Source organism: Alexandromys fortis, unplaced genomic scaffold, assembly GCF_014885135.2.
Source record: "Alexandromys fortis isolate MF-2015 unplaced genomic scaffold, M_Fortis_MF-2015_v1.1 scaffold_57, whole genome shotgun sequence".
Taxonomy (NCBI): Eukaryota; Metazoa; Chordata; class Mammalia; order Rodentia; family Cricetidae; genus Alexandromys; species Alexandromys fortis.
In genome coordinates this window covers 8,812,762-8,827,892 of record NW_026067941.1, presented here as the reverse complement: position 1 = coordinate 8,827,892, position 15,131 = coordinate 8,812,762, and the positions used below count along the sequence as shown (strand labels likewise).

Sequence of the window (15,131 nt, the reverse complement as noted above, 5' to 3'; positions counted from 1 at the left end):
AAAGACTTTTTAAAAATACCTCTAGGGGGAAGAGAAGGCTTTGTGACCTGAGGATAAATTAGGCTCTGTGTAGCCTGGACTGTACTCTGATCAGCAGGAAGTGGCTGTGGGAAGCACAGCTGCTGCAAAGCTGGCTGTCACGCCAGTACTTCATCACAAGTATGGATTTGCCATTATAAAGATACATACATATCACGTATCCAAGAAAGGCAGATATGTGTGACTCCCAGGAGTCAGGGATTGGGTAGGCCTCCCAGCTACTGAGGCCTGTGGGCACCGTCTTATCTCTTGTTGTATAACTTAGACAAGCAGTTATAAAGACCTAGGTGTGCATGGATGTGTGTGTGTGTGTGTGTGTGTGTTCCCAGGTACCATACAAGGTGGAAGCTGGAAGGACTTCCAAGTTTGTCTGTATCACTGATTCTTGGCTCTATTTGCATAGGAGCTCTGTGGGGTTGGTCTTGATTGGTGTGCATTAACATTTAATCAAAGGTTTCCAGGAAGTTCTGACTCATAATGGGTAAGGACTGCCGGGGTGAAGAAAGCAAGGCCCCACTCATTCAGTCTTCAGAATGGAGTTTGCGGCTTTTCACCTATCCTGGAAGTGTCCCAGCAGTAGGAGGGCAGTGCTGTAGGCACCCTCCAGACCATCGCTTTTGTCCTCTTGCCTTTTGTCCTGAGGTCTCCAGTGAGAGGTAACCCAGTGCCCTCCCTGCAGGCACAGCTTTCGGCTTAGCCATTATCACTCAATTCTACTCCTGTGGCCTGTCTAGGAAAGATAAGCTAGCCAATGGCATTCTGGCTGTTAGTCTACATGTTAACTGAAGTCCTTTGGAAAGCTCTCAGGGTTGAAAGGTCCCAGGTTCTAAGCCTTGTTCTCGCCCGAAGAGAAGGGCCACTGAAGAAGGCACCCAGCCTTAGCAAATGAAAGCAAGAAGTAGAGCAGAAAGACTCCTGTCTGGGTGCTTAGTCTGAGACCTGTTTGTTCAGCTTCTCTGGAATACCCAGGAGACCTCTCTCCAGCCTCAGGAAAGCCCCTCATCAGGGTCTGTTTTGTGCCTCCAAAGAGCAAACAGGGTATGGCCTCACTGTGAATAGGATACAATCTTACTTCAGACAGGCTCACTACAAACAGGATATGGCCTCACTACAGACAGGATATGGCCTCACTACAAACAGGACACTGCCTCACTACAGACAGGATACAGCCTCACTACAGACAGGGCACAGCCTCACTACAGACAGGGCACAGCCTCACTACAGACAGGATATGGCCTCACTACAGGCAGGACACAGCCTCACTAAAAACAGGACACTGCCTCTCTACAAACAGGGTACAGATGCTTCACTTTTTATCTTATTTTATATTTTGGAGGAGCACATAAAAGGCAGATTACAAAGGGGAAACCAAGGGGCTGTACTGGTAAAATACGGTGTGAGAAACATCAGCGAATTTGGGTCCCGTTTCACTGAAGAAAGGGGGAGCCCACAGAACATAAGTGTATGCTGGGGGATGGTGGCTTCTCTATATAGAATCTCCATCACAGAGCCACCATGCCCTCTCACTCTCCCAGCCTCTGCCTAAACCACAGGTGTGGGCCCCAGGGGTGGCAGCTCTGACATGGGAACGTCCTGACTCTGATGACAAGTGAGTCACCTAAGTACCAGCTCCATGGAAAGCCTGTATCGTGTTTGGCACAGAAAGGCTGTGCTTCAAGGAACAGAGCAAAACTTCAGGGCCCAAGTCCTTCCCGCATAGCCCTCCCTCAATCCCCTAAACCAGAGCTTTCTGCATCCCAGATGCCTCTCTGTACACAGCGAGGGACAAGCTTCTCCATCCCTCAGCTTGACCTGCAGATAGAGTCCCACAGCCCACTCATCCTCCTCTCCTCGGGTCAGCACGAAAGAGACTGGAGTCAAGCATCTGTGCAATGCCTGAAGTCGGACTGATGTCTGCTTCCTCCTACGGGACTCATTTTCTCTTCGTCCCACAAGCGTGTCAGTTCTGTCTGTCCATACTCATTCCACAGAATTCACCCATCCACCTGTCCCAGGCAGTTCAAAATGTGAGCTCTAGGCCGAGGCCCCAAACCAGGAGACTTCAAAGGAAAGGAAGATGCCCGAGTAGATGGTGAGAAAGCTTTTCCTTTGCTTGGACCAGAGCCGAGTCCCTCATAACTACACAGTTCTCTCCACGTACAGTCTGCTATATGGACCAGAGCCGAGTCCCTCATAACTACACAGTTCTCTCCACATACAGTCTGCTATATGGACCAGAGCCGAGTCCCTCATAACTACACAGTTCTCTCTACGTACAGTCTGCTATATGCCACGGGGCTGACTCAGGGTAAGGAAAGGGAGCAGGAATGGGAGGAGCTAGTCTTGTCTGACTGCTGCCTTGTTTTAAACCATAAGTCAAGGATGAGCACAGGCCTTTGGAGAAAAAAACACTTCCTTCCTTGGTTTAACACTACAATACAGGACATGAAGTGTAAAAGGCCCAACATAACCTGGTTTTATGCTTCTAAGTCTGAGGTCTCCAACTGCTGGCATGTAGGTGTCATAGCCCCGGTATCCTTTCCATCTAAGCACGGAGATCCCCAAGGCTCTAGACACTGAGGACTGTATCTCATTTCCTTTCACATCCCTAACAGCCGCTATAGTGGTCAGTAAGTGACGGGAACAGGCTGTTGATGAACCAAGAGATGAGGGAGCGGAATGAACCCTACTGGCCACGCTCCGCTGCTCTATCCTCTTACCGCTTCCCCGCTGGACCTTCCCAGCCTCCCCCGCCCCACCAGTGGCTTTCAGCCTTACCTCCCATGAGGAAGAGAAGCCCTGCCACATACTGCATAAGGCCTCGGTCCCAGCAGCAGCCCAGCACACCGATGATCCAGCCGAAGAGGATGATGGCCACCGCCATGCCCATGAAGCCAGCTGTCATCCTGCGCAGGTCTGGGAGGAAGCAGAAGGGAAGAAGTTAGTCTTCGGAGCTGTGACAGGATAGGGTCAGGTGTATCCTGGAGCAAGGAGACGCGGGCGCCGACATTTTCTACTCAGACTCCTCTACAGGAAAGTCGCTGATGGTGACTGTCTTCTGTGTAACATGCCATGAAGCTGGGTTGCTAAGCACAAGACAAGCACACGATCCCTGGTGGCTGTTGGCTCAGTTGATCTGTGCCAGGCAAGTGCTGCCCTTCCTGTGGGTTTAGCTCACCCCTAAGATGCAGGTGCTGTCTGTAGTCCTGTGTGGAGAATGCAGCCAACTGCTAAAAGGAAAACCGTAAGTGGAAGAAAGGGTGCAAGTCCAGATGTTGTGGCTGCATTAGTCACAACTGCATCAGAAGAGTGAGAGCGGGAGGTGGGCTCCTGGAGCAGAGCGGGGTCTCTGCAGGCAGGCTGCCTCTACCAGACCCACCGTCCTTTAACCCAGGGTCTGCTGCACTGTAGGGCAAGTCCCATGTGAAAATCTAATGGGGCAGGTGGGGGAGAGGCTGGGCCTCAGCCAGATCCCAAGCTGGCTCTTAGGACCTAGTTTTTGCATGAAACTTTGGGAAAAAGAGGAAAAGCCTCCTCTTCCTTCCTGAGTCTGAGCCCTGGTGCAGCCTTTTCTTTGCATTTGCCTGTATCCGTCCACTCTCGAGTCAGCCCCTGCTTCCGGGTAAGGGCCGTGTCTGCTCTATACCTCCGCTACCTGTCAAAGCCAAGAACGAGTTGGTGAGGAAGGAGGTTGCTGGGGAAATGCTGTTTACAGCAGAAGGGAGACGGCAGAGCCGGTCCATGTCTCCGCTGGCTACTTAGCATCTTGTCCAACTCAGCTTTTTCCCTCCTGTGATCAGATGTCCCCAGAGCTACTCATGCACCCTCCCTCTACATGCATGGCTCTGACCTGGACGTGTTCCCCAAATGGTTTCCTGCTCTTCCCCTCTTTTTGCCAGGCTGGCTTTTACTTCCTTCTGGGGAGCACCTCACCCTCCCCAGTATGTTGGTCCTTCCTTCCTGAGACTGCCTGCACTCTCTCATGCCTGCCCACATTTAAGCCAGTGACACGAGCCCCCAGCCTGCTAACAGGGCAAAATCCATGTTGTTTGGCCTCTGCCCCAGGCTCTGACTCCTCTGACTCCTCTGTAACACCACAGACCATCCTAGAGGATCTCAGAGACATTTTACCCTCTCAGAGGGAGGGCAAAAATGTCAGGGTGATGGAAAAGGTGCTGGCTTGAAATCAAAGTACATCACATGCACGGCTGCCCCAACTATCTCTTCTCGTTCCAGAGGAACAAACGCAACAGAGCTTCTGTCGGCCTGGGGATCTGTGAACTCATCAGGAGACCACCCCTCCATCCTTTCCCTCTCTTATATTCTGTCCACTCCGACCCATCCAGAGTCGTGCATGGCGGGAGGAAAGGACCTCTGCCCATAACAGAGCACAGTTTGAGTCAAGATCCCTCTACTGAAGGATCTAGTCTCTTTGTTCTGACAAGGAAAATCAGACATTGTCAGCCCCAACCAACACAATCTGGTAGAAGAGTGGGAGGCACAAACACAGAGGGAAACAATGGCTGGCCCTCCCATCTGGGAAGGAGGATCCTGCAGCAGCTGGACAGTTCCCCAGCCCCAGAGGCAGAGATCCTGAAAGGGGCTGCAGAGCAGACTCCCTACCCCCACCAAGCCCTGGCCCTGCCTGGTTCTCCTTTGTGTCCCGAGCACCTAGAAGGCCTCCCCCAGCCAGGTGGGAATAACACTCTGAATTCACTTCTGTGAGTTGCCAAGGAAGCCTCATTATCACAGAACACTGAGCAGATTGCTCAGACTGCCAAATGAGTCAAGCGGAGCTATGGTGGAAGAGTCATTCGATAATAATACTAACACATGAGCCACGCCTCCTGCACAGCCAGCCAGGGCTAAAAAAAGAGGAATACTCCTGCCCATGGGCCAGTCCCAGTTCCTATGGGTCAGTTCTTCTGGGCGGTGCATTGTTTGTCCTTTTATGTCCATGACCGCAGTCACACTCACTGCCACCAGCCCTGACTGGGATCCCTGCTTTCCTCACCACAAGGGCCTGAGCTGCCTTGTCCGTGGGGAGACTTCTTGAGTGGATATCTGAGGCCATGCAAATTGATTCTTTACCCGCTGCTTTCTTGAAAGGCAAATGGGAAGGAAGGGAAAGAGTCCAGCTCTCTCACTGGGAAGTTTAGTAACTTAAACAGAAGGTACTTCAAGTCAGCACCCTTTCCTGGGCTCTTCCCCTCTACGTCCCATGAAGGCTTCTGGATCCTTTTCACTGTGATCCCAGTAAGTTTACTTATTCTTTCCTCTGGAGGCCAAATTCTCACTCAACGTTAAAGCCTGGAAGTCCTATATTGGCCCCTGGCTCTATAGCCCCCTTGAGAGCAAAGATTCTGCCTAAGGAACTGAGTGAGAAGGTGGGTCACATCAAGTGAGTCCACACTGGCCAGAGATGGACCCGTGGGTTGCTGAGGCAGGAAATCTAAAGAGAATGCCAACCAGAAAAATAGGAGGTGACATTTATTGAAGGATGAAAACAAAGTGTTTTACTTAGAAGAAAATTGGAGGGGGAAGAAAAGCAGGGACACGGAAAAACTAATGCTCTTCCAAAGGTTTTCAGCAGGCCCTGGCCATCTAGGTCCCAGTGAGGGAGGGGTGGTTGCCTTCTTTCGCTCAGCTCAGGTAAACTTCTGTGTCTCCCACGGGGTCTTGTTGACTGAGGTAAAGGGTTGTTCTAAGTTGTTGATGTGGAAACAGGATGAAAGGCAGAGATCCTGACCGTGTTTTCATTGACCCAGGGAAGATTTTCACAACACCCTTGAGTCTGACTTTGTCCAACCTCCGCATGAAAAAACGGCTCTTTTCTCCTTGGAAAGTTAACTGGGTTATCTATGTGATAGCTCAGGCAAGCTGCTATACTCGGTCAGAAGGCAGGCAGGACAAGAAATATTCCAATTTTACAGATGAGAAAAAGGCAAGATCCAAAGACAAATAAATAAGTTATTGACAGTTTCCACGCTAGTGAGCTGCAAATAGAGTTAGCAGCTGCCTTCCTGAGCTGTGTGAGAACACGGGATAAATAAAGGAATTAAAACTGATGAGAGCAAATGCACTTGGTATTTATTCTTCCATAATCAAGCCAGAGCTATACCTAAGAGATGGGGAACAAAGGAAAGAAGAGAACAAGGAGAGTGGAGGCTGTGAAACTGGTGAAAACGGGCCAAGGCCAAAGGAATCAGGGAACCCCCTCTGCAGGATTCCCCACAGGCTCCCCAGCTCATCATATAGGACCTTTGAGATTAGGTGGTAGACAGAAAAGAGGTGGAGCAGGTATTTTGAGGGAGTGCTCTGAAAAGGAATTTGAGTCTCAGATCTTCTGACCACTCCACACCACTGAGGGGCACCCATTTCTCCCAACTTCCAGGACATTGAACATAACACTTAGGAATGGGGTAGGGACAGCCCCCACTAGGGGTTGACTAGCACAGGCAGAGGGCAGTGTTCCATACTGAAGCTCATGAGCATCCCTTGATAAGTGACGATTGGATGTGAAATCTTACCACTGACATACACCTCAGGCCCCTTCTATGTGGTTTCCGGAAGATGAATGTTAGAGCCGCGCCTCCAGCCTACACTGAGTGAGTGAGGTTCTCCTGGGAAATAAACAGCCCCATTGCACCATGGGACTCTGAAAGCAAAGGCATTGCCTAAGAGACCAAGTGTATGGTGGGTCCCAAGTCCCAAGCTGACTTCAGCTTCCCTCACTGACCCAGTAGGTCCTCATAACTCTTTAGCATCCTACTTTCAAACTTGGGCAGGTGAAGGTGCTTGTGGCCAAGTCTGATAGCCTGAGTTCAAAGAAGGAGGAGGAGAAGAAGGAGAAGAAGGAGGAGAAGGAGAAGGAGGAGGAGGAGAAGAAGAAGGAGGAGGAAAAGAAGAAGAGGAGGAGGAGGAGAAGGAGAAGAAGGAGAAGAAGAAGAAGAAGAAGGAGGAGGAGGANAGGAGAAGAAGAAGAAGAAGAAGAAGAAGAAGAAGAAGAAGAAGAAGAAGAAGAAGAAGAAGAAGAAGAAGAAGAAGAAGAAGAAGAAGAAGAAGAAGAAGAAGAAGAAGGTGGCATAAGGATAAGCTTGGGCTAGACCTTGTTACCTAGGTAAAGGCTGCATACATATGGGGAAAGAGCACACTGTACTAATGGCTGCCTGGGAAGAGCCAGGAGGGCTGCCTTGCCTCTGGAAGCTCCCCCTTCTGTATGACAGAAGCAGGCAGCCCTGGTTACAAAGGCACCACCCTGGGAACTGCATGATCACTCACAAATCAAGCAGGTCCTGGGCATTGCTGGCTGAGCAAAGTGCTGCGGACAGAGCCCCGGTGTCTCCATACTGAGGGGTCAGTCAGCACGGAGAGAAGAAAAGAGAGTAGGGAGAGGGAAGACAAATGAGACAGAATTGGCGATGAACTTCCTACCCTTGGTGTCAACTCAGGACAGGCTAATTCAGAAGACTGGGAACATTCCAGAAGCCAGTCATTATCCCCAAAGGAAGTGGTATTGGAGTGGAGATGTGGGAACTTATGAATAGATTCTGAAACGGTGTCTCACTCTTCTACCCTTTGGCCCTGGGACACGGGCAAATTAGCCAGTCTCTCTGGATCGCGATTCATGCATATGGCAACCGGAGGCTAGAACAGCACTGACATCCAAGAGTTATTGGGAGGGCTCCCCGAGCTACGGGTGCAAACGCTGTTGGGGCCGAGGAGGACGACAGGGTGTGAAGTCACCTTGGTTTAAGCAACCATTCTCTGTGCACCGTGTCCCTCACATTCGCCATCCTTGTGCACAGAAGGAGTAGAGCTGATGCAGGGGCGTGCTTCTCATTAAAGACGTGTGACTCTGAGAAAGCACCTGGAGTCTGTTCCCTTTGTTTTTCAGGTGCTGGAGCGGCTGCGGCCAAGAGATTATTTATTAATATGGAGATGTGCACACCCTGGAGGGCTGTTGCTCTCTATCCTCCGAGGACTCCAAACAGCTGGAGGCTACAACAGCTAATGGCAGAGGTGCGGGTGGCCTTCCAGGGTCTTTCAACCCTGGGCTCCCGCAGTGAGCACTTCAGGCACATAGGAGGAAGAGATGTGGGGCAGAATATGATGATGTGTGTTGGGAGGGATTCGGTGATTTAGGTAAGAAAAACAGGAACAGCTTTTGCCTCTGACTCACACAACGCAAGTTGCTTCAGTATCACAGCGTAGTTAAATTTAAGGAATTATTTTAGTGAATACAGACTAGTACCTGGGTTTCCATGAGGAGTAGCAGATATGGGGTTTTGGTCTCTAAGATGCGGTCCAGACAGCCTTCTGCCTCATCCCCTGTCCCTTCCTTCTCCAAGCCCTTCATAGTCCAGTTGTCCAAACTGCACTTCTTTCCCAGCCCTTCGTGATGAACAGCAGATGGTCCTCTAGCATTCCAAAGCTTCCTGGATGCTCTGTCTATGAAGCTCCACATCATCTTTGAAGGCCTCCCTGGAGTGTGTGTGTGTGTGTGTGTGTGTGTGTGTGTGTGTGTGTGTGTGTCTGGCGACTTCTACTATTGCTTTAGTAGACCTCACAAGTAGCACTCAGAACTGCACTTGGCTGATCTCCCTGCCGGATCTTACTGTAGTTACTTGTTTACACCTCTCTTCCTTCAGTAAATTCAAGCTGGTTCAGGGCTGCATTGGTGTTTGATTTATTCTGTCTTCTTAGTCCCTAGCTTATTGCCTGACACAAGTAGGTGTTCGACAAATATTTGCTAACTATGATCATCATCCAACCCTGTAGTAATTATCCAAGCCGTGTGTGTGTGTGTGTGTGTGTGTGTGTGTGTGTGTGTGTGTGTGATAACACCAGGGCCAGGAGAAAATACCTTCACAATCCAATCTGCTTCAGTGACTCAAATGTCATTGTGACTTGAACTCTGCTTTTTTCTTCCCTAATTTTAGTTTTTTTTGTTGTTGTCATTGTTGTTTATTTGTTTGTTTTGTGTTTTTTAAAAGCCAGCATTAAACAACTTGACCTCATTGCTCACTGCATACAAAGGAAACATCAGTATGAATTTGGGTTTCCGATAGTCTGACGAGTGGGGTTACAAGGACAATTGCTCCCCTTCAGATTATGAATGAAGCAGAGCCTTCTGCACTGCCCATCCCTATGAGTCAGGATGAACGCCCGTGGAAGAAGACAGTTGCTGTAGAAACAGGATGCAGTTTCTGGGTCAGAAGGCAAGCTTGAAGTTCCTTCCTCCTCAATCTTACCCCCAGATTAGGGAGTTGCCACTATTAGGGATATTGAGCCATGCTGCTATATACAAATCACATTCATTGTCAAAACAATGGAAGGCAAATTATGAAATTCTTATTTGCCTGATGAAAGCTAGGTTAGCAGCCAAAGCAAGTCCAGGAGGAAGTGAAAGGAAAGAGAAGTCAGAACCAAGGAGAAGCATCCCAATCCCCAAAACCAAAATGTTAAAGCCGCAGTAATGGCCCTTGCTGCTGCCACTGCCATGGCTGTCAGCCAACAGCAGAAAAGCGAGAAGGGGATTGTAGCTCAGCCATCCTGCTACACCTGGGTGGAACTGGCAACCTGCTCTTCCAGCCGAGAAAAGAGCCCATTTCTTCTTCCCGCTGCAGCAAGTCACTGACAGCTGCCTGGAGTCTAAGGTACAGCAATGTGCTGCTTGGCAAGCACATGACCCCAGAGAGACGCCACAAAGCAGTCAGAAGACGCTAGCATCAACATATACAGGCACTTAGAATTCAGCCAGTGCCAGGGAGCTAGCTAAGTTAGCTTTGCTAAACACAGGGAAAGTGGAGATTAAACAGGGATCAGCATTGTCTGTCTGTTCTATCCAGGTGGGTGTTGGAGAATATGTGTAGGATGGACCAGTTCAACTTTGATTGCCCTGTAAGGAAGATGCACTATTTTTTCCAATTTAGAAAGTGGAACATGGGGATTTTAGTTAACTAAGGTTCCACAGCCTGTAAAAGTCATCTCTGAGAAAGGGTCCCGTTCTGACCATTCTTTTGTCATTCTTCAATGCCTCTCATACCCTGTGCTATTTCAAAGCCCAGAATTGTACTTAATGTTCACTAAAAGATAATGGAATATATTCACTCATCAAAACCATTCTATTGAAAATGTCAATGACATGAAAAATGAACAAAAAGCAATGTGCAAGCCCATGTATTTCTATATTGCATGTATGCATACACGCATATGCACTTGCCGACATATAACCAAAAGTTAATAAGGAACCCTTGTGGATTGTGGGTGTGTGTTGGGGGGTTCTCTTTTTTACAATAGGAGCAAAAAGAACTTTAAGAATCAGGTTTTGAGTTCCTTAAGAGATAAAAGCTTTATTGACTTTACAAAGTTCTAAGCACAAATAATGGCCAACCTGCTAGGATTGGTACAGTGATAAAAGATAGTGGTTACAAGCCTTCAATTCCTTCTTAATAGTACCTAAAATCTACATCCTGGTCCCACATATATTGGCTGGAATGCTTTGCGCAGATCATAACCTCACTGTCTTAGTTCTGAGGTCATGGCGGCAATGGTAAGTAGAGGAAAAGTTTGTTCTGCATTCAGAAACTGCAGTGTGCAAGCCAGCATGTTGTGGAATATTTGTACACTGTGTGAAGATATATTGCTGTGATTGGCTTAATAAAGAGCTGAAGGGCCAACAGCTAGGCAGGAAGAAGTTAGGTGGAACTTCTGGGGACAGAGAGGATTCTGGGAAGGAGAGAGGCGGAGAGATGCCTGGGAGACTCTAAAGAAATAGGACACATGGTACAGAGCAGAGGTCACTGAGTCACGTAGCAGAACATAGATTGATAAAAACAGGTTAATTTGAGTTATAAGGGCTAGTTGGCGACAAGTCTAAGCTAAAGGCAAACTTTTAGAATCAATAATAGGTCTCCATGTCATTATTTATGTGTTGGCGATCCAAAGATTGTCCAACAAAAACTTTGCTACAGTGGCATCCACAAGCCTTGAACTTTTTATTGAGTGCTTGAGCTGAAACGTGCCTGAGTGTGAGACAGATATCACAGTCGGATGTTACAGACTCAGCAGGAATTTCTGTAAGGCATTTCTTAACAATTGTTGTTTATATTGATTACATGTTGATGTGACATTTTGGACAGATTGGATTACATCATATTATAAAAATTAATTAGACCTCTTTCTATTCATGTCTTTGATACCAGTAATAAAACGTCTAAAATTGTGAATGTTGATTGTGCTATGCTCTGTTAGGATTGCAGTGTTTTAGGGAGAGGTGTTAGAACTTGTGTAGGCCTTGCTACAAAAAGTACTCCAGCCTAGTTCGGCATCCTGTAGTACCCATCTTCAGTTCATATAGAACAAGAGAATAGGAGACTAGGAAAGGAGTCTGGGGGATGAAGGCTTCTTAGAAGAGAGTTATTACGGAACTGTGTATTCCCATTTCCTCCCATGTGGGCATCTCCACTCTTACCTACCCAGGTCAAGGACCTTGAGAGAGTTACTTGGAGAGCAGCACTGGAATGCTGCATAGCTTACAGGACACAAGATGGTATTTACTTGTGGCCTCAAAAGCTAAGTAAATGGCTGTCTGGAGCTTCCTGGGGTAATAAAGTTAGAAAGAAGCATACATACAGAGGTTTACTGGGGGAAGAGCTCATGCTTTCTCCACAGGCCAAGCATAAGGGAGTGAAACCTAACAACCTTGGAAAGATTCCATCATTGTGCCTTCCTGTTTTGATGACATGACTCTATCAGAGAGTCTCAATAGAGGATAGTACCAAAACTGGGAGTTGAGGAGGAAGTAGAACCAGATCACCTGGTCAATGGCCTGTTCATCTCAGGAGATAATGGTGCATTGTCAGTTCCTACAAAGCATTCCCAGAGAAATTAGAAATTTCTTCTGTGAGAGCCAGAGCCGGTATTTGGAACCTGCCACATGGAAAGCACCAACATTGAACATGGGAGCACCAAGCATTTTAGACCTCGTTGGCATATCACTTGCCTGCCTTTTCCCAACTCCAGACCTGAAGGAACCAAAACAGGTAAAAAAAGAAAGAAACTGAACCTGCCTCTTTTTACAGGAAGGTTTCTTATGCATGCCAAGGTTTATCTGGGAAAGAAAGAGGACAATTTAAGACACAGGGTTCAACTGGGCAGTGGTGGCACACACTTTTAATTTCAGGACTTGGGAGGCAGAGGTAGATGAATCTGTGAGTTTGAGACCATCCTGATCTACAGAGTGAGGTCCAGGATAGTCAAGGTTACACAGAGAGCTCCTGTCTCAAAAAACAGAGGTGGGGGGCGGAGGGATCAAGGGAGGGAGGGATCAAGGGAGGGATGGACCAAGGGAGGGAGGGAGGGGGAGAGGGAGACACATGGGGTTCAGAAGTTCTCAGATTTTGTTAACTACAAATAAAACAAAAAGAATGAAATAACTAACAAGGTATCCAACACCCATTACAATCTCCCATATGTGTTATCTAGGAATGGAGACAAAAGATCATTAGAACAGGTTTAAAAGGTTATGGTAAGAAAAAAAAAACAAACTGTATCGTCTTTCATAAATGAGCCACAGATACTCTTGTACAAGCCAAACCTGAAATCAGAATGATGATTTATTATTAATGATGATGATTATTTATACAAGGATGCAATTAGCATTTCATATACTAAGCTCATCCTAAACACTTTATATATACTTTATCATACATTAATCCCTTCTCCCCTTTTATTGATAAGGAACTTGGGGGTCGAGTCTGCTGCTTGAAAGCAATAAGCTGAAGTAGAGCATTCTTCTCTGACTCCAAGGCTTTTTGCTTTTAATCACTGTGTTCTACAGCCTGCGAGAGTCATGGATCAAGTGAGATCTTTGAAAGCCCTTTGTAAACTGTAAAGTGCTACTACAAATGTCTTTCATCACTTAGGTTCACTGCAGGCTCCAAGACAGAACGCAAATACAATGGACTCTGTAGCTACCATCAGTGTCATTCAATGTGTATTTAACAGCCCCAGGGTGTACTGGTCTTTCCAAACAACACGGGGAATACAAGACTAGCACACTTGTGCTTCTGTCCTGAAAAAGCTTTTAAATTATGCCATGCCAGCAAAATTGATTTTCTGACTTCCAAATATGCTAGTAAAGTGGCCTCAAAGAATATTCACTTGTGCCTGTCTTCATATAAGCAAAGATATTTCCCAAAGTCTGTGCATATGGATTGATAGGAGCAGGCACTGTGGCACTTTTAGAGCAGAAAGGACATGGGATATGGTGTGGGCAGTTGCCAACTGGGGTTGGGGGATGGTTTCTGCTTCTTTCTGCTAGTTATAGCACTTCAGGGAAGCCACACAAGCTTTGCATTTGTGTGTCTGCTTTGGGAAGTGGACCTCCTGCCTGGCAGGCCTGGGGTAGACCAGATGACTCTGCTCCTATAGCTGTAATTTTCAGTGTTGCTTTGCAGTATGCTGGCCTGCCTTTATCCGGAGAGGCAGAGAAAAAAAATTGAAAATTAAAAGCCTGTTATTAAAGTCCTAATAAGACATGATGGAGCCAATTTTTAAGAATGCTAAGATATCATAAATCTAATAGATGATAACAAGGCTTGCACATCCCACACAGCTGGGAGAGACTGTGCACATGAGAGCAGGGTCTGCTTTCTTCTTTCCCGGTCACATTTCCTTCTCCTCATTATGGACCCCTCTCTGCAGTAATGACTGAGAGACCCAGGGGACCTCTCTTTTCCCCTATGCCTTCTCCATAGTTCTCCTGACCTACTGTGGGGTCATTTGACATTTATTTAAAATTTTTAGGAAAGTATTTTATAAGGATGTTTTCATGTAGCTCTTGTACTCTAACCGTGTTCCTACTATACTGCCCCCTCTTCTTTCTCACCCCTCCCACTTCCCCTTTTTTCTAGATAGTTTGCTTCTATTTTTATGCCATATATGCATATATTATTTTTTGTATTTATATAAAGTCTAGGACTTTCAAATGAAAAAACATGAGATAGTTGCCCGAGATTCACTTAATCCCCTTAATATAGTAGTCTTCCTTTCCACCCATTTTCTTGTAAATTATATAATTTTATTTTTATAGATTAATAAAAGATGTAAATATATCACTATTATTTTTGATTACATGCATACATGCTTGAGTATGTGTGTTGGGGGAACAGCGGTAAGGAGAAAAATAAAACATGTAATTGGCAGGATTTATATATCTACCAGATACATATGAGGCTTCCCTTTCTGTATTCAGGCCAGTGTTTATTGTTTGGGTTTTTTTTTTTTTTTTTTTTTTTTTTTTTTAGTGATTATCATTGCTTCTGGGGTAAGATGGACTCTCAATGTGTCTTAATTTGCATTTTTCCACTAACTAGTGAAGGAATATCATCTTTTGAGAACTGCTTGTTCTTTTCATTAGCTCATTTATTGACCAGGCTGTTTTATTTCTTGGTATTTAGTTTTCGGATGCTTTAAATATTCTAGATAGTAACCCTCTTTCATATGTGTGGTTAGCAAAGATTTTTCTTGCATTCAGTTGGCTGCCTCTTCCCCATGTCATTAGATATACAGAAGACATCAGAATCTTCATCCACTCCATGTACAGTGATCAAGCAACTGCTGTGGGAAGAAATACATTTGTGAGCAAAATAAGTCACTGGCTCTTTAAAATTCCCCTTCCAGGTGAAGAGGCAAAGAAACACATGCTCACGTGACATATATGTACACATGTCAGGGAGGGACAAACTCAATGAATGAAAACGAAGCAGGTAAGCGGAAGGAGGTACAGTGGGATACAAGGGGCTCAGGACACTTCCTTTTCCCTGCGGCATTTAAAAAAACACCCATGGAAGGAGGCGACAGGCTTGTGGGTATCCCAGGCAGAGGCAATCGCAAGGGCGAAGGAAATGAAGCAGGAGTCTACATGTGCTCCGCTCACTGTGTAACATTTTCACCTAATGATCAGCCAGCCACACATTGACTTAGAGCGGCGTAATCAGGCTTTGTGTTCTGTTACAAACCAGAAAGTATTTGCTATGACTGGCTATACTCTCTTGTAGGAAACAAGCATTCCTTCCGGTTCTCTA

General features: G+C 46.6%; 1 protein-coding gene across 2 annotated transcripts in view; it reads right to left on the bottom strand.

Moving 5' to 3' along the window:
• Positions 1-15,131, bottom strand: part of Tmem178b (transmembrane protein 178B) — a 384,621-nt gene that overhangs the window by 46,714 nt on the left and 322,776 nt on the right. For both annotated transcript variants that reach the window (XM_050147890.1, XM_050147889.1), the window contains exon 3: positions 2,818-2,955. The gene's annotated coding sequence lies outside the window, so the exon portion shown is untranslated. The remainder of the gene's footprint in view (positions 1-2,817; positions 2,956-15,131) is intronic.